The 20,116-nt window shown below is 40.6% G+C and overlaps 1 protein-coding gene across 2 annotated transcripts in view; it reads left to right on the top strand.

Moving 5' to 3' along the window:
* The window catches only part of thrab (thyroid hormone receptor alpha b), a 174,621-nt gene that overhangs the window by 49,493 nt on the left and 105,012 nt on the right, over positions 1-20,116 (top strand). For both annotated transcript variants that reach the window (XM_086304285.1, XM_086304284.1), the window contains one exon: positions 19,572-19,646. The gene's annotated coding sequence lies outside the window, so the exon portion shown is untranslated. The remainder of the gene's footprint in view (positions 1-19,571; positions 19,647-20,116) is intronic.

Raw genomic sequence — 20,116 nt, 5'->3', positions numbered from 1 at the left:
ATTTGTTTTATTCTGACATAGGGGTTGGTGGGTGTGCTCTTTAAGATGTTCCCTATAGAGTGGGGCGGGGCCTTGCCGCGTGGCCAGAGGGTTATGCAATTTTACTTCATAGGAGAATATATGGTGAGAAGCAGAAGTGCAGCTGTCTTGCAGTGATTTTCCAGTCACCCTCTGACTCACTTTGCTGATATACTTACTGGATAATAAAAAACAAACTCAAACAGTGATTGATTTGTGTGTCTTTCAGTTAACTGTATTGGCCAATCATTTGTCTTAATTTGCTTTTGCACTTCATCATTTTCTTGCCAAAACCCTACCAATTTCCGTTTTTACATATCTATTTTTTTTTCAGTTGTGCAACCTGAATTAAATGCTCCAGTCGAACCTCATGAACATCAATATTCTAAATGCAACGAGTTGAAGCACACTGCACTAACCATCTTAAGTAAAATGATTTGCATTTGCAGTAGGTTAAAATCATTTCACTGCCCTGTTGTTGCTATTTTCTGTGTGTCTGACAGTAGATGTGAAAGTAGGCTCAAAGCCGACTGTGGCAAAGCAATTGCAGAACTTCGACCCAAAGGCAGCGTCTCTTTGAGGTTTTCCTCTTGCGAGAAATAAGATGAATGGTCCTCTATAAGCACATTTAAAAGCATACAAATTTGTAAAAATGCAAATGACTAAAAACCCAGCTAGATGTTAACGATAGCTTTCCTTTTTTGAAAAATTATGATTTATCTCTGGTAGTATAAATTTCTACTCTCGCAGCTTTTAACACACTCTTGCTGCCAAGGGTTTGACGAGAACATGTGTTTCTGTTTTAACTCATATGAAGGTTGTTTAAACAAATGACATGTTCTTTCTGATTTGTTTAAAAAGTCATTTTCTGTCCATACATGCAGCTTCATAGTTTACATAAGAACCGTAGTCTTTTTGGACATTTTTTTAAGAAAGACAAAAGAAAACGTTACAAAAGTTGGAGATCGCCATTATGACTCTTACTGTCTGTTCTGTCTTTCTTTTTCTGCGCCTCTTTATGTTTCACCTTTGCTTCCTTTCACTTATTGCCCACACCCACTGTTTCTTAGGCCTCGCTCACTCTAGAGTAAAAATAAAATGGCAAGCTCGATGTGACTGTGAAAAACCAGTGATTGGCGAGTGATTGCATTGGATTTCTTTACTGTTTGGGACTGATTGCAAATTGTTGTGGTGACCAATTTTGGCCACAAGGCAATCATGCAGGTTGTGCATTTCTATGCAGGGAAGGAGGCATCTTATTCCATCTATGGAGACCAACAGATTTTGGAGCTTCAGTGTCAATAAATATGTAAAAATCTTTCATGTGTTTTACAGCATAATGAACTGCAAGTTCTAATTTGAATGGTGACGTGAATGACATTCAGCTCAGGGTTGATGTTTTCATTCAGGACTGTGGCTGCTCCTCAGTTGCAAAGCCTCTTGCTAAAAATCTGGTCGTTAATGAAATTAACAAGCTTCAAGATTGAAAAGTCGATGTCACGTGCTCATCATTGTCTCCAACCGCTGTTTTCTCTAGTGTAACTGCAGCCTCATGCAAACTTCACCCACTCTCTGTGTTGGTTTATCACACTCGTAAAACTTTTGCACCACAGTTTTGCCCCGTTTCTTCCTCTTTGTAATCATATCTGCAGAGACCAAAGTTGGCACATGCAAAACTTGAAAGAGAGTGAAACCTTGTATTTCTCTGCTTTGCACTTTCAAGTATGGAAAGAGCCACAAAATAGCCCCCCCCTCCCCCGCATCTGAAAAGAACCAAGCTCAAAGCTATAAACAGGAAAGTGCTTAACACAGTCTGTGTGTGTGTGTGTGTGTGGTGGGGATTTCTGTTGATAACATAATTTTGCTGACATAAAGATCTGTGAAGTTAAGGTTTTGTATGTTGGAGTTTTCCGTAAAGTGAGCATCTCAGCCGCTTTGCATGTCCTTCCTGTAAACATCTCCCATTGAGATTAAGATTGATAGCTTGAAGCACTTTCCAGTTTAAGAGCTCAGTATTATCTGAAAGGTTCTGATGCCAAAGCGATAAATTACTTTTTCAACAACATTTAATTAAAAAAGCAAAGGTTCTGGTTAATGTTGTCACAGCCACTTAAAAAACAAGACCCCTGTAAACTGATGTGTATAATGTAGAATGCTATTCATGTACACATTTAAACACAACAGACTCTGACCAAAGGATTGCACTGGTGGTAATTAAAGCGATAATGTTTTGCATGCGAAAACCCAACTGAAGTCCAAGAGCTTCATTTTTTACTTTTTTAATGTTTTTTATGTCTCAAATATCGCAGACAGACGCTGAACGTGTAGAGTAGGACAACAATCGCAATAGTGTGATAACCTATTAAAAGGTCTAGTTTGGTGACAGATTTTGCTCTTCCTACCTGATCAGCTCAGTCCTTGCATGCATGGCGCTTGGTAACAGTCAGGTCAGTATAGAATCTGAATTATCAGCCTCGTCAGCCCGCTAACAGAGCTGGAGTCTGCTGGTTCAGCGATCCCATGCGCTAACATGAACTCGGATTCTTTCTCCATCTGTTTGTGTTTTTCCAAAGATCCCGTAGAAACGTTGGATATTGGGTTGAGTATCGATGCACTGCTCAATTAAGGTGGTATGTACGTATGTGACGGTGTGTCAGAAAGGAGGGATGAGTACGACTCAAACAACTGAAATTTTTTATCATACAAAAGTACAGTTCTTCATTATTTTATTGGATTTGCTATAGTTACTGTATTGTTTTATTTTATATTTTTAAACCAGGTGATTCTGAGGAAATAAATTGGGATAGAATCACAGATTTTCTATAGAGTGACTCTAAGGACCAATACATTCATATTTAGATGTACTAGCCGGGAGTCCAAGAACAGCATTTTGAAGCAATTGTAACGTCACAGTAGCTTCTGACAGGACTTTAAATATTCTGCATTAGGGTTAAAACTCTGGATATGCAGTGAAGTTTAGTTGAGGTAGAAAAAAAACTGTTTTCAGGATTTCCACACAGATAGTTTGCCTCTGTGGACCTGCAGGCAGAAGTTTTGATCGTTTTACCTGGCCCCCGTCATGCCGTCAGTATCGTAAGAGCTCAGAGACAAATGAAAACTCAACAACGGGTTGACCTTTACAATTTAACAGAGATGCGTTACAAACCTTGTGTATGAGTTTGCACTGCAGTTCAAAAAAATAACCAGTATTTCAATATGTCGTGCATATCATGGCTCAAGAGTTGGCAGTTCGTCTTGTAATCAGAAGGTTGCCGGTTCGAGCCCCGGCTCCGACAGTCTCGGTCGTTGTGTCCTTGGGCGGGACACTTCACCCGTTGCCTACTGGTGGTGGTCAGAGGGCTCGGTGGCGCCAGTGTCCGGCAGCCTCGCCTCTGTCAGTGCGCCCCAGGGCAGTTGTGGCTACAATGTAGCTGCCATCACCAGTGTGTGAATGTGTGGATGACTGGATGTAGTGTAAAGCACTTTGGGGTCCCTAGGGACTAAGACTACGTCCACATGTACCTGGGTATTTTTGAAAACGCAGATTTTTCTATGCGTTTGCACCTTTCGTCCACACGTAAATGGCGTTTTCGGTCACTGATAACGGAGATTTTTAAGAACTCCGGCCAGGGTGGATATTTTTGAAAACTCAGTTTTTGCATTTACGTGTGGACGAGAAAAACGCAGAAAACGCAGCGTCAAAGGTGTGCGCCTTTTTTGACGTCACACTGTGCGCCACGTTATTGTTTCGGTGAAATGAATTTCTACAATACTGTTACTTGTACTCTCTGCAGTGTTTAAATGCTTACATATACACACACAGTTACTGTCCCTCCACACATACGACTCAGTTCTGCTTCTATGCCCCATCTTTGGCTACGTTCACACTGCAGGTCTTGATGCTCAATTCCGATTTTTTGATCAAATCCGATTTTTTTTGTCTGCTCGTTCACACTACAAATAAAATGCGACAGCAAACGCGCTCTAGTGTGAACGCTCAAAGCGGCCCGCATGCGCAAAAGAAGATGGCACACACAACGCGCTCTGTTTAGACCAAGAGCAAACAGTATTGTTTGACTGATGGCCCTTAATATAAAGACTTCGGACTTCACGTTTCCCAATTTTTGCTTTAAGTTATTTTGTTATTTACATAATAATATAAATAACCTAATAATGATCCTTATTGCTGTTTAAGAGAGGAGCGGTGCTTCAAAGGATAGCTGCAGATTTCTGTCAGAATCTGCAGATTAGACAGTACAAATAAAATGTTTACGTTGTCTTCCCAACAGTTTCACTGACATCTCGCGATGTCTTCTCGGGCGCTTCTCTGGCGCTGATAATTGGCTTCAGTCTTGTGTCGGTGACGTAAAAGACGGATTTAATGCGACCTGACCGTTCAAACAGCAGTCGCTTTCTAAAACATCGGATATGTATCGGATTCAGTACCACATACGAAAGTGACCCAGATCGGATTTGAAAATATTGGATTTGCGCCGTTCACACTGTCATAGCATGATCGGATATGGGTCGCATAGGGTCAAAAAGATCGGATTTGATGCGCTTTCGCCTGCAGTGTGAACGTAGCCTTTGTTTACTATTTCCCACCGAGGCTTCTAGACTTCTGATTGGCCAACATTTCTACACGGTTAGGAATATATCGCCACCTGTTGCTGTGGCATGTTCCTAGCAGCGTTTTCCTTCATTTCTGCCTTTACGTGTGGATGGGATTATCTTTTAAAACGAAAACGGAAAATCTCCGTTTTTAAAAATACCCGCGTACGTGTGGACATAGCCTAAGTAAAGCGCTATACAAATACAAGCCATTTTACTATTAACCATTCAGTACACTAAAAGCTTATTGTGCTCAGTATCACAACATTAGGTAAACATTTAGTTGCTTCAGGTTTAAACGCAGATGCAGATTTACATGAAGTGGGCTATGCTTGTGTGGTTTAGATTAGAGTTTTGCTCCAGCTCTTTCATCTTTGCTCTCTAGAAACGTCTGTCAGACTCGGCTCTTCTTCGTGAAGAAAATGAAAGCAGTGTTCAGTGTGGTTGGTTCATGTGGTTACATTAATGCTGCCATTTTAAGGGTGTATTTATGTTTGTGCACGTATTTTAGGTTTGAATAATGTATTTAATACAGACTGATTATGTATTTATCAGAACTCCAGCATTAAAGCTTGCTGCTTCATTCATGGTGTGATTTCTTGTACGCATGGCTACTCTTAAAAATCTGTAGATACTCCACTTCTGCTTTTCTGAGTGACATCACAGTCCCCGGGGTCTATTCTACAGAAAATTTGATGTGAACAGTGCGTCACTCTGTGCATGTGTGTTTGTTGATACAGCTGAAAGGAGGACAGTTTCAGTTTATTAAAAAAATGGAGAATGGGGAGAAGAGTTTTCTTATTATGCAGCGATAAACACAGAGATAGCGTATCCTTTGCAATGTGTGACAACATGTGGTGAGTCACATGGTTTCTCGCTGTTTTGTGTGGCTGAATGCGGCGAATGACCTCAAACGTCAACTCCTAATTGTCACTGATTGTGCTATAAAACGTCACGGATTTAAAAGGGAGTTTATTATGCACATATGTATCAAAGCTTAAAAACAGTGGCTTCTATACAGATGCCCACGTGAATGCAGTGAGTCGGTGTGTGCTCTGGGTACATGTGGCGACGTTTCAAAGGTTAGTTGGATTTGTGAAATTACAGTCAGCAAACTTTTGAATGTTAAAGTCATCATGTGGTGGAATCTGCAGCATCAGACGAGTCTTCAAGTCTCCCAGCCTCTCATCACATATGTTCTTAAGGCACTAACTGAAGAACTGCAGCATGCTGGGTTATGTTAATGACATGGCTGCACAAAGGAACTGTCCGCTTTAATTATGGAAGTGTTGGACTCCTGGCTTCTGCTCTCGTTTCTTTTTTCCCCTCGTCTTCTTCCGCGCACTTCCTTCCCCTTTTTCAACCGCTTCCCACTGTCCTTTGATTTTCCCCTCCCCTGCACAGTGAGGAGAGGTGGGCTAATCCTCTGTATCAAATGTGTCACCTACTCTAAGCAGGAATGAATAGGCCCTAGATTACCACCAGACACTAATCGCATTTAGCCTTCCCGATGATAGCTTCTGTTCCGGGTTGGGCACTGAGGCCCGTGTTATTTGACGCATGCCTTGAGTTTTGTTCGGATGCAGCTGTTGTCATGCACCTGTTGTGCGTCTTCCTTCCTTTTTTCTTCCTGAATTCTGTGGAGGTCATTGTGGGATTATAAATTCAAGGTTTGCACAGATGGAGGTGAGTTTGGTTTACATAGGCACAAAAGCCTATAGAACTGCTGTTGCGACAGAGCAGACAACTATGTTTGAAGGTCCAGCAGGATCTTTCGTACTAAAAGCTGATCTGTAGCTGAGTTCTGTGCACCAATCATTTCTGAGCAGACTTTGGTCAAATGATCGCCCTGAAGATCCAAAAAAGGAAATACCACCAAAGTGCAGTTTCAAAACCACTGGCTATTGTTTGTTAGCTTTTTAACACGTATCAGCAATAACTAACTCACAAAACAGGAAGTTTCAGACCCTATGTAGAGATGCATTGATTGTAAAAGTGTGATTGCCATTTTATTTCTAAGAACTGACTGCACATATAAGCAAAAATCAACTATTCTTCAATGCAAATTGTTATAAATGTAATAAAAGAACTTATTCAACTGTATAACTCCCCCTGCAGTGAGTTACAGTTTGTCAGCTGGGTGGAGGTGATTTTAAGTGTTTGATTAGGTTTGCTGTTACAAACGTTTTCATGGTGGTCCCTCTGTGGTTTACCTTAGCGAGCTTTGTGTCTTCACTCACACTGGGGAGTTTGTAAGCTAACAAGTGTGTGCCTGCACCGATGTACGAGTGCTGAGTGTTAATGAAAGGGACAGACATATGGGAAGCTGACCTGCCAGTCAGTAGTCGGGGCCAATATTGCTCATGATCATCTGATTTGTGTCTGAAGCTCAATCAATGCATTTCTAAATACATATGCACTCGGTTACACTGATATCATGATTTCACTGGAAGCCCCAGAAAATGTGTTTTTTCCTTTGAGAGAGTTAAATAAGATCAGTTTTATGTCTGTGCTCGAGATGTTCCTGCCTAATAATTTAATAGCTGTTAAAACAATAGAAAAAGAATTCTCACACTTTGAATGGACAAAGTTAAACACGCAAACAAATATTTTGAGCTGTTATTCTCGTTTCATGTTAATAAGATGTTAGATATGACACATGCACATACAACCTTCATTCACAGAGAGAGGGAAGTAGAGCCATCTGCAGCCCCGGGCAGTGGCCAGTGTAACAAGTTTCAACTGGTACCTGCAGTTGTGCGCTGATAAACTAAACATTATATATATATATATATATATATATATATATATATATATATATATATATATATAATTTTTTTTTTTTTGGCCTGTCCCGTTTGGCTCTTTAAACATTATATTTTCAATCGACTAATATTTCTGGCTCCAGCTAACGTCTAGTCCAGGGGTCGGCAACCTGCGTCTCCGGAGCCGCATGCGGCTCTTTAGTCCTTATAGTGCGGCTCCGCGTGGTTTGGGAAAATAAATTAGAAGTATTTAGCTGAAGTGTATTTTATTTATGTTAGTTCTTTTTTAACTTGTAGTTCTAAATTGGAAGATTATTGTGATATTGAAATAAAAAAATATTATATTCTATTATTTTTTTCATCGCTCAAAATAAGCGTCACACTCGCGGAAGCCGGTGTACCCGCCAAAACGCCGTGCATTTATCGAGACTTTCAACCCCAGGTAGGCCAATTATGGATCTTCGGATCCACATTACGTCAGCAGCTATTCTCTACCGTGATCTATGTTAAAAACAAACACCGCTCACGCCTCACAGATGACAGCTTACAGTCCTGCGTAAAGATGAAAGCCCCGATTTGCAGACGCTGTTCGGGAGCAGAAGTCCCATTGTAAACATATCACGGCAGACCCGACGATGTTTGCATGAACACGCTTTTCAGCATTTCTTTATGGACCACTTTTCACACACGGTTGCTGACGCATACAGACGGCTGTAGCTTTTCAGCTCACAGCCCGACACATACCAACACAACAGCATAGATAGCACAGATGTAAAGGCGGCGAGGCGTGGTTGCGGGCGCCGCTCAGGTGCGTCCGCCTCCCCTGCGGCGGAGCTGTAGACCACGCCCCGCCACACACATTAACCAGGTAAAATACATATTTAATCCGAATTTTGCAAATATCTATTTTTCATTTTTTAGCAGAAAAATTTTTCTATAGAAAAAAAATGGCCTTTCAGTTTCTCTAAAGCTTTGAGATTTTTGTTTTATTCTGTTTGGAGTGGAAGAGTAAGGGGGCTGTTTCTTAGCTGTGTGCTTGCGAAATATCCATAGTTGTCATAATTCTTCTCCTTAATTACACTTGAGAGGTGGAACTGCAGATTTCATTTGGAAAAAAAGGCCAATAGTAAACATACAAGGAGTTTCAACTGAGATTTTGAATATAGCTTTAATTTGACACTCGACTAAAGACGCTCTCTTGGAGATTAAAATGATCAGTTCCCCTTCGATGAGGACAAACACATTCTTTCACGTACATATTTCATACATGAGATCAGCTAAAGAGCTACACACAGCATATAAAACACACTGACAGCTCCTTGCAGTCTCTGTCAGTGTGTTTTAGATATATTGTGTTACTATATGGGTCAACATAACATAACATAAACATAACCTAATTATATCTTGGACCCATTCTTTATGCCTGTCAGGCTTTGTTTGTACTGGCTGAAGCTTAAATGAGGGCATTGTGGACATCACAACAGCCAATCTACGAACAAGCTCTGCAAATTAGTTTGGACTATAAGTGCTGTGTTGTGCGGCATTGGTCCATATCCTTATACAAATAAACTGCAGATTCATAGAAGAAAAATCACGGTGTTTGATCAGTGGTGCAGCTACCCAGACTAACTACATCCTGCCCTTTTTACAAAGCATCAAAACAGCCTGAGAATATAAATGCCAGTGACTGTACATCGCTGTAACCACTTTTTCTATATTTAGTTTAATACTGCTTAACATTAACAGTTACAGCATTTTAATTAGGCATTTCCAATGTGGTTAACTTGCACCAGCGATATAAAAGTACATTTTGTGTGTATGTTTTAGGTCATGGGTGTGATGTTTTTTTACATCTCAATACAATATACAGAAATGCTGCTCTTTCTGTAGCCTCCATTCTCCCTTACTCCTCTTCCCAGCACATACTTCATTCTAATACAGTGTCAAGGGCACTGGAGCAAAGCTATATGCAGCTTGACCAGCAGTAAATTTTCCTTCTGTCAAGCCCTGTTCCAGTGTCTTCTCCTTATTTGCCATGACCTTCGCACTACCCTCTTTCTGTCTCCTTGAACCATGCAGCTCTGCAGGCTCTCATCAGCAAAGCCTTGTGTCACTCTCTGACTCCTCTTCCTTCTATCGCTCCTTATTGCCACCCCCTCCCCATCTCCCGTTAGTCATCCTCTCCCTGAGAGCTGTGAATTTTACGACTGCTCGTACAGTGAACCTAGTCTTCTAGACCGAGGCTAAACGACTGCCCTTGGAATGACACGTTCTCGAGCCCCAATCCAATCTATTCGTAATCTTAATAGATCGACATAGATGTATTTGGTAGAACTTTTTCTGTGTTTTCCTTTTTCTTAAATGTGCGAGGATAGTTTCTAGCATGCACATCAATGTAAAATTATTTTCTTCACAGCTGGCTTTATTATTGATTCCTGACATCAGAGGCAATATCTCCAGCTACATAGCAAAGTGTGCATTCAAATCCAAATGACATTCTGCTTTAAAATGCATGTAAAAGCTGCACAATGGAACAATTTCCCTTATCCATAATTAACATAAATTGCAGCTGGTTAAAACAGAAACAGGAAAACCTGCAAGTTTAAGTTGCTGCAAGCCTCTTTGCATGTAGATCACAACTTTATTTGTGATCTATATGTCCTAATTGAGGTCATATCTTTTCCTGCCCACTGTGTTCTGGGCAGTTCTTTCCAGAGGTGTGGACTCGAGTCACATGACTTGGACTCGAGTCAGACTCGAGTCATTAATTTTATGACTTTAGACTTGACTTGAAAAAATGTTGTAAGACTTGTGACTTGACTTGGACTTTTACACCAATGACTTGGGACTTGAATTGGACTTGAACCGGTTTACTTGAAAAGACTTGATATTTTACCCCAAATATAAAATTTAACATGCATATTATAGAGATTGAAAATGTGACGTCATTCACGGGTAGAACCGCAAAGGATTCTGGGAACTCGTGGCAAGAGGTACTAGCACACAGACTTTCAATTGAAATCAGTTATACAGCGATAAAAAGAAACACAAAAATGGCAAGAAGCTGTTGTATTATTAACTGCAATAGCCGGTCGCATGACAGCCACGGGAAGCCGACGGGTAAAGAGATCGGTTGTTATCAGATTACGTCGTTGAAGAGAAATTGTTCGAGCCATGTTTCCGAAGTAACAAAGACGCGACGGATGGTCTGGATTGCAGCCATTCAAAGATCAAATATAACGTCCCAGAACACTCCAGCTCACAGGTTAGTCTGCTCCAAGCATTTACACGAAGGTCAGTGTTTTTTAGTAGTTAATACGTCATTTTTCATAAAATAATTGGTGATATAGGTTACAAGCAAGTCTGGCGCTGAACAGAAATTGTCGCGCTGTGCTCCTTTATTTATTGTGCATAAATAGTGAATTGTCCTGACACAATATTGCGTTTCGCTTCTGTTATTATGGTACATTGACAAAAACATACTTTTATTCACAGGATAAAACGGGTTTTTTTGTATCACTAATTGCCCAGTACGATTACAGCATACAATATTATTGTCACTGCTACATTTCTGTGATGCTACCAGAAATTATTTCCACTGCTAATTAATTACCATTGAGCTCAAAGGTCCTATTAATAAACGGTTAACGAATGTGTATTTATGACGACGATTTGTGAGACTGGTAAACTTATGATATGTACGATGGTCTTTCGTTCTACACTGTGCGTTTCAAGGTCCTGCACCCATCCGTCGGTAAACTGTACCTGGGCTTGTTGCAGTGACCTGAAGTTACTAAACTTCACGAGTGTATGCACTCACTCCAAGAACCGTGTAATTATAAATATGCATATAAATATGCTAGGATGAGATAGCTGACTTCATCTAACTAGCAAATGTTGTCCAGGCCACATTGGTGATACAGTTTTTTTTAATGTGTATGATATTTTTGTCATGCGATTTTAAAGCCGGTCCTACAACCGCATCCAAGAATAACATGCAGCTTATCTCAGAACTGTCGGTGAAAATTATTCTTGGAGCTAGGTTTAATTGAGCTGCATTTTAAAGAGGTGCAATTTCACAATTTGTGTATATTTTCTAAGTTCACTATTTTGTCATGTGTTGAGAAAAACACAGATTTAAAAATTACATGGTCTAATATTTACATTTAGCATAACTGCAACATGCTTTTTTTCGTTTTTTTGAATGACTCGAAAGGACTTGAAATTCAAAGTTTCAGACTTGTGACTTGACTCGGACTTTTACACCAGTGACTTGAGACTCGACTCTGACTTGCCTGACATTACTTGAGACTTGACTTGAGACTTGAGGATAAAGACTTGAGACTTACTTGAGACTTGCAAAACAATGACTTGGTCCCACCTCTGGTTCTTTCCACTGCTCTTCCTCCTTTTAACTTTTACGTTACAAGAATTGGAGAATGTTGAAGTCCCAGAAAGGAGCCAAAAGTGTAAACTTTGTGTGAACTGATTACTACAGCTGTACATTTAGGTTTTATTAGTTTTGTTTGTTTAAAATTTGAATTAATTTAGCTGGATAAGGCATTTTATACTAACTGTGACTCAGCATGAAGCACTCTCAAAGATGCTGGATCCTCTAAATGATACACGCAGTGTCCTTTGGTATGATCGACATGAAGCACCAAATGCTGCAGTATTAAACACTGAAGGCAAACACATCCAGCAATATAAAACTGCGACAAAGGGCCTTATGTCATATTTGGGAAGTTTATATTTCCTTTGTTTCAGTTCACTTTTTGACACAGGTTTTGTTCTGCTGTTTGGTTTAGGCACGAATGCTTCTGGCTAGATGTAGGAACGCACCGTGACATCCTTAACCTTGGATATTGAAGAGTTACACTACAGCATGCTTTTAGATGGTATCGATACAGTGCGGATTATGAGTTCTCGCATTCCACATTGTTTCTGTTCATTCATTCATTATTGATTATTTTGCTGTGAGAGGACATAAACAGCAGGCCTGCACAGGTCTCCAGCCTGAACAGGGCTTTTTAATTATCTCTGAGTCTGAACACACATGAGAATTTCTTCTTTTTTTAAACATAAACAGCTTGAATTCAACTCAGGTGTGCAAAACCTCCATCGCCATGCATTTGATGTAAATGTGCAACTGTTAGAAAAGCATGCCAGAACGGATCAAAGGAATTGATAACTGTGGGGACAAACAGTTCATATGAAATTTCAAATGAACCACTTTTCATTTTTCTTTCGTGACCAACTGTCTACCAAGTGACAATTTACAGAAGATTGCAACTGCACACATTTCGCAGTGCATTGCACTATTTGGATGGCATCGTGGTGTAGTGGTTATCACTTTGAGCACACAGCAGATTCTGCGTTGGTTGTGGGCTTTCAGTGTGGAGCTTGCATGTTCTCACTGTCACATCCATGCAAGTTTATAGATGATCCTAAGGTGCTCATGTGTGAGAGGTACATACAACCTTTAAACTGCATATAATAAAACGCTGTGTGAATGGAACTTGGTCTGAATCACCCTGAGTACTGTAGTATCTGAATGCCAGTCCATTTTCACTCCCCGACTCTCTGTAATAATGGATATCCGGATACCTTTGCCAGACAAGTTTGTGATCCCTTAGGCTGCTGGCATGGATGCTGTTAAATTGCTGCAATTGTTTGATGGAATTCTGCCTTTATGCCATTAGTGTGTGCACAGTGTGGGCATGTCTTTTTCCAGATGTTAGATGGACTCTCCTTCTTATTTTGAGTAAGTGAGATGGGTCAAGGTTAAGTGCAGTGGAAGGAGGAGATAGCATTGTTGTCAAGTGTGGGATTAGACAACTAAAGGAGCCCTGCTCATGCACACTCCACAAAGCTATTAACAGGGGCGTCTGCTTAATATCAGTCTGTTGCAGATTGATATTACACTGCACATACACTGCATTAGTAGGGTCTTCATTAGACTTTTTTTCTTTCCTTAAGCTCTATCCTAAGTACTGCAATTTACTCTTTGCTTCTTATCTCTTCTTCATGTATGTGAAGACCATTTCTGCAACTTGTGCATTCAAAATTGCCAATTGTTGATTCCAATTTTCTAAATAAAAGATCTTATAGAAGATATATTTTGGTTTTCCATATGTTAATGTGACACTTTGTACACTCAGAGTTTGAGCTCTTTATAATATGCAGTGTTTAGCCTGGCGTGGCTCGGTCTGCTATGTCATAAAATTCTCCCTGAAGGCAGAACAGCGAGGCAGGATCTGATCTTTCCCATCCACCATTACTCAGTCCTGACAGGCCAGTGAATTCCCCACACCCCTCCCAGTCGGCAGTTCAAAGCCTTACATTTGCCACTAGAGAGGAGGGGGCGCCGCGTTGAACTTGGGGCCCACTGACAGAATTTACCCTCAAGATGTTTTCGGTTGAATGTCCTCTGAAGTGGGAGGACTTTTTCTGCTTCTGTTTTAAACTTCCTTGGGATCAGTGTGGACATTTCATTTGGGGAGATCACATTGGTGATTTTTCACACTTTCACGCCAAAAGCAACGGGTGCACAAATCCTGCAAAACGCAGCACTTCTTGCAGCTTGCATGAAAATTTCTTGGCCACAAGCCTCGCATCTCCAGTGCCTGTGCTCTTGCATCATTGCACATGATTGTTTTTAATAATTGGCAAATACCACTAGTTGTAAAATAAAATCCCACAATTTACTATAGTGAAAGTTTGCAGCCAGATTGTTAGAACATCATAAAGGAATTTATGAATCAGGTTTTACAGTTTTCATTTGCAAGTGTAAAGATGTGGCAGTGATATTAATTGTTTTTTTTATTTCAGTCAGACAGCTTTGTGAAAAAAGGACAAAAAATCCAATAGAACTAGAGAAAGGACAGCAAAGAACTAAATTAAATTAAAGAAGCACAAATTATTATTGTGCTCTTATTATTGTGTTATTATTGACATGATGTAGGGGAATGGAGGGCAGGCGTGGGTCAGATAAGCATCAAGTGATCCGTCATGGTGAGCACAAGAGTCAGCATATGAGCGATCTTATCGAAGTATCCGCATTTGGATGTTCTGGCACCCTTCCAGTCTTGGATGGATAATTGAGATCACATAATTAAATATTCCTGCCAGGAAGCTACTTTACGACATTATGCCTTTAGGTCACATACAGCTTGGGAACATTAGAACCTTAAACACATCTGGATCTTCTTGCAGTGTCGTAGGTATCTACGCTACATTTAATTACCGCGCTCGTATTGTTTTTACTTATGGCATCTGTGTTTGTTTTGTTAAAGGCAACCTAATTTGGTTTTCCTTATTTGTTGTCATATGTATACTGTTACAGTAGAGGATGCTCATATTGAACACAGGCAAAGTTAAGAGTCAGAGACAGACTGCTGTAAGCACTCTGTCTCTGACAGATTTTTCTGCTCTTAGGTCTGTACGATGCCAATGAAAGCAGATACTTCTATTTTGAACTCTGAATCATGCAAAGCTAGTTATTTAAGAATAAAAACATGCAGTTGAAAATGAGCCGAATAGGTTCCCTTTAACAGGAAACAGGAAGTTGCCGGTTTCAAGTTTGCTATGTTGTTATTTCATAGTTAAAGAATCTACACCTTTAAGTTTGAGGTGATTCTTCAGAATGTGCCGTCTGAAGCAAAGAAGAAAGTAGGTAATTGAAGGCAGTCCATGGTGAAAGCTGCTGAACATATGGCCTGATGTGTCCTTGGCTTTGGTTCAATCAGATCTGCGCATACGGTTTCGACCCACATCCTAAAGTGCTCAGCAGTATGTGACATTGCACTGAGGTTGGCTTAGTGCTATATAAGAAGGTGGTCCAGTCAGCGCAAATATAGCACAAGCATGTGATCAAATGGCACACGCATACGATTGAAACCCGACTTGTCACAGGACACTCGTGAACACGGGCCCAGCAAAGTTTCACATGCTCTGTGCAAAACACAAGACAGCTGTGATCATTTTATTATTCACAAAGGACATGCATTGTAGATGCAGAACATACCATGAAGTATTCTTTATTGAATATGAAGTAGGGCTGCCACAAATGATTATTTTGATAGTCGACTAGTCACCGAATATTTTTGCGATTAGTCGACTAATCAGATCATGCATCCATTGGACGTAAAACGTACAGCTTATTGCACCAGCAGCATCTGCTCTTATATAACTATCATTAGCTTACAGCTTTAAGTGTTTAAGGTATGTGCTAACTAAAAATAAAGACAAGATGATAGTTTATTACATTTTAATGAAATTTGCAGATTGTTTTGGTGAAGTTTAATAAACTCAGTCTCGTCTGCTCCTTGCTATCTAAAATATAACAGGACACCGGAGTATATTCTCAAGCATCTCACACTTCTGATAATCAGCTGTCTGCTTGATGTTTATTCAGCTGTGTAAAAACTATAACTTTAATCTCAGCCAAACCGATTTACTCAGGAACAAATAAAATACTAAAAAAAGCCAAACAATAACATTTTTAAGTTATCTAAGTAAGTTATCATGTTTAACCTGAGTAGCAAAAGACTGCGGTGGGTTTGAAAACGATTTGCCGGGAGTCCGGTGTTCTCACCGGCTCTAGTGAGCCTTGCCCCCGGCTAGCTATCGAGCTGGTGGGTAACAGACGTCTCCAAAAACGTTGGAGCGCTTTTGAAAATATGTAGTGTCTTAATAAACTGAGCAGATATTTGAGGTTTATACAGCTACAGTCTCGCCTGAAAATATGTTAAATGTTTATTTTGTGACCCAGAAAGAATAATAAGAGTAACATTAAAACTAACTAGCTGCCGCCATTGTTGGAAACTGAGCTGGGCCACGCTATGAATCCTGGGACACAGCTTCTTCTTCTTCGGGGTTTAACGGCAGCTGGCATCCTTGTACATGCAGTGCTGCCATCTTCTGTTTCAGTCCGTTATTACACTCTTAAATCCTGCTACTTATTCCTGCGTCCTAAATCTTCAAACGACGAGTCGACTATTAAATTAGTCGTCGACGATTTTGATAGTCGACGTAATCGTGACTAGTCGACTAATCGTGGCAGCCCTAATATGAAGATTATATTATAGTTTAAGGATTACACTATTATGCAAGTAAAGTTAAAAAAAACAAAGCAAAGAAACATCTAAATTTTTAAACCCTGGTGTGAATCATCCAAAAATTTCACAGCTTCTCCATTCAGTTCTCTTACAGTTTCCACATTTTCCTTCATGCTAAGAAACCTTCTTCCTTGTGCCCCATCTTCTTTTTTTCTCTATTTTTTGCCCACACAGGCCTACAAGGGAAGAGCCCTCCAGCTAATTAAAAACTTGCCAGTGGAATTTCGCTGTGACAAAAGGAGCTATTCATGTCAGCAGGACGGTGAAAAGGCTGCGCCGGCAGCAGCGATAACATTGCTCAGCGTTAGCAAAATGAAGAGGCTTTACTTTGAAGCTCGTCCTCTTACGAAGACACCCAAGCACTTGACTCGGTGCATTGCTGCTCTCCCTTTGCTTCTGTTTTGACATCCATTATCATCTGATGCTCTGCAGTGGGGGAGTGCAGCTTAAACTTGAGTGTCAGTAGGTCTGCGTAGCTGACCTTCAGTCTGAAGATGCTGTCCTTAATGAGTTCATCTGTTGCCTGTGAAACGTATCTGACCCATACTACATTTTTCTTTTTTGCACACAAAAAAAATCCATTATAGACTCGATCCATTTCACCGCCACGTTGTTAGTCCACCCCTCGGCTGTATCTGCAAGGTCAGAGAGCCCATGTGCAAACTCAGGGAATGACCTTCGGCCTCATCTGTTAGCCAAATTAGTCATCTTTAGGGCCTTCAGTCTATCAAATTATCCACCCATACCCTCATCCATCCATCCAACCTTCCTGTTCTCTCTGCAGCAGTTTCTCCGGGAAAATTGATTCTTTACGTTAAAGCAGAGGGGAGTTCCCTCGTATGTGGTATTTTAAGTGCAACCCACACTTTCCATTGCAGACACACGTCATCGAGAGTACATTGGTAGTGGGTGATATGAATAGAATTCACTCACAGTGTATAGTACATACTCTGAAACATCACTTGAGAAAATTGAATGTGAAAGTCCATTGTTGACCTTGGCAACAGCGATTGATCCTCCTGCAGCAGATGGAATATACTCGGTGGAAAACTCTGGAGAAAAGTATTAAGTGGACTTCAGGCTAGGAAGTATATGTCAAATTGAGATAGTATTGACATTAAATAATAAATGAGGAGAAGAGGAGGAGGAAAAGTGTCCATTTCAAGAAGCTGAAAATGCTTTTCTCCAAATCTCAACTTTCTTTAACTGACTGCAAAGTTGTCTACATCATTCTCTGACTTTTTTTGTTGACACTTTCCAGTTTTGTAGTACAGTCAGTTCAACATATGGAGACATACAAACAAAAGCATTACTTCAGGCATTTCCTATCGTAGGGGATCGTGGAGACATTAAGGGCTTCCTTCCTTCTTCAACGTCTTAAAACACTTTCAAATTTCTGTTTCCTTCCTCTTTCTAATTTTTTTTTTTTTTTTTTTTACCATGAAGGGATTTTCTCATGTGTTCTTGAACCCCCTCTCTCATTCAGTTTCTCTCTTCCTCTCTTTCTATTTCCTCTTCTGCCTCTAACCTCTGTCATTGTGTGCCAAGTAGCTGTTGTAGCCAGTATGCATTCTGACACTTGTGGGCATTACTGTCCTCATGGAGCTTTATAGGGAGACAAACTGTAATGAAATGCTACAAGGATGCTGGGATGTATTTGTCAACAGTATAGTGTTGTCTACTAAAGTATTCATTTAGGTGTCACCAGAGAATAGACAAGCTGAACTAAACATCTTTCACAGCCAAACCTCAGACATTAAAATGAGACATTGCATGCTGAGTCACTGCTCCATTGCATAAAGTCGAACTTGTGCAACAGAGTTTACTTTTGTTAAGTTACTGTGGTTTTATAGGCATAAAGTAAAGCGTCATATCTGTGGAAAATTGAATATTTTGGGGAGAAATGTGTTTGAAAGAATTAATAAGTGTGAAATGACAGGATGTAGATAAGAAAGGAAGGAAAAACAAAAGATGGGCTTATGATGACACTACATGCGGAGCCATCAGGGGTTTTCCTGTCTCAAAATTGGCCTTTGGGGAGTGACTTTGCATCTAATGTTGATTGGACTGTGTGCACTAAAGGCAGTAGGTCTGTGTCATTTTATGTGACAGAAATCTGTGTCTGTTATGCTTGAATAAATGAAACCACAATCTATAAAACTGGTTAAAAATATCTAATGCCAGTGCTGAGGTTTTCTGACTAAAACCTCTTAGGAATTTTAGTGGCTAAAATTCCCCTATGTATGAAAAACCCTGGCCATATGCTGTGCAATAGTGGCTTTTGCTTTTTAACCAATTAATTGGTTAAAGTTCTTTCCCCCCTGTTCCAGTCCACATTCAGCTCTTTAGCTTGTGTACATACAGGGTTGATGTCGATCCTTTTATCTCACTTAAGTGGCCCACATAGTAGCACAAAGTTTCTAACCTGAGATGATATGTAGGTGAAGATCAGAGTCAGAGCCTGCTCCAGGAAGCAGATGTCTGCAGCATCTGTCTGATGCGAGACTTTCAACGTTCACTTCTAGTCTGACTGCAGCTAACATAAAACCAGTTATGCTAGCTGCAGGAGGACGTTTCTGCGTCCGTTACAGCATGACTGTGACACAGACCCATACATAAATGTTTGGCTTTCATGTCGGTCTCTGAGGTAAACAGGCCAAGTCTCCTGAGGCCAGAGTTAAAGAGTTAGAGAGAAAAGAGAGAGAAGGAAAAAGAAAGTGAGACGGAGTGGAAGAATGGGACAATAGAAGAAAATGAGAAGGAAAGGAGGAAAAAGGTGTGTCGAAGGAGAGTAACGTCAGGTGGTCAAAAGAAGGATGGAGTGAAAAAACCAGTTCTTCAATGTGAAAGAATGAAAGAATTGAGGAAAGGAGAGAACAAACAGAAAGGACAGCAAGAACACTGAGCCTGAGGAATGAGGACAAAGGGCAAGGAGGTGCCGTTACTGGCCTTTGTACCGTGTACCTTTGTTTGTCTTCTATATAGTATATCCCTGCATCCTCCAACCACCACCTAAGCTTTTCATCCACTCTGACAATCCTCTTTTTATTTCTTCCAGAACGGAGGCAAGGCGGACTACACAACGCAAGAGGCCTGGGGAAATCATTAACTCCACGCTCGCGCAGTATGACTGGTAGGCTGTGTTCTGCCTGTCTTCTTGTGTATTTAATAAATGTATGCTTATTATGCGAGTGTACACAGCAGAGCCTCAGCGAGCCGCTGGCTTGTAGCCGGTGCTGTTTGTATAGCCGTTCATTATCTAATTGTAGCAGTGCCCACATGCCCACTTTGTCTGCTTGGTCCCACTGATCACTTGCTGGTCTGATTACATAGATGTAATTTTCACAGAGAAACGGTTCGACACGTCGGATTCACTGTGTGAAAACAATGCAGTATTATCATAATGACACAGCACCATCACCCAAATCTGCAGCTCTCCTCTGCTCCGCAGAGCTTTATGGCGAGTTTTTCTCTCACACCATGTCTGCAGCTCTCGAGAAACCCGTTGTGCGCTACCTGATCCACAGACAGTAAGCAGGCAAAGTTGAAGGCTTCCGCAGTGGAGTGGCTGGAAGCTAGAAAGCCAGATATTTCCCTCAGGGG

This window comes from Aulonocara sp. 'chitande type north' Nkhata Bay, linkage group LG8 (assembly GCF_057382095.1).
Source record: "Aulonocara sp. 'chitande type north' Nkhata Bay isolate Kocher_YH1m ecotype deep benthic linkage group LG8, A_spYH_male_GT1.1, whole genome shotgun sequence".
NCBI lineage: Eukaryota > Metazoa > Chordata > Actinopteri > Cichliformes > Cichlidae > Aulonocara > Aulonocara sp. 'chitande type north' Nkhata Bay.
Note: the sequence above shows the minus strand (reverse complement) of the source record. Positions and strands in the feature narration are given on the sequence as shown.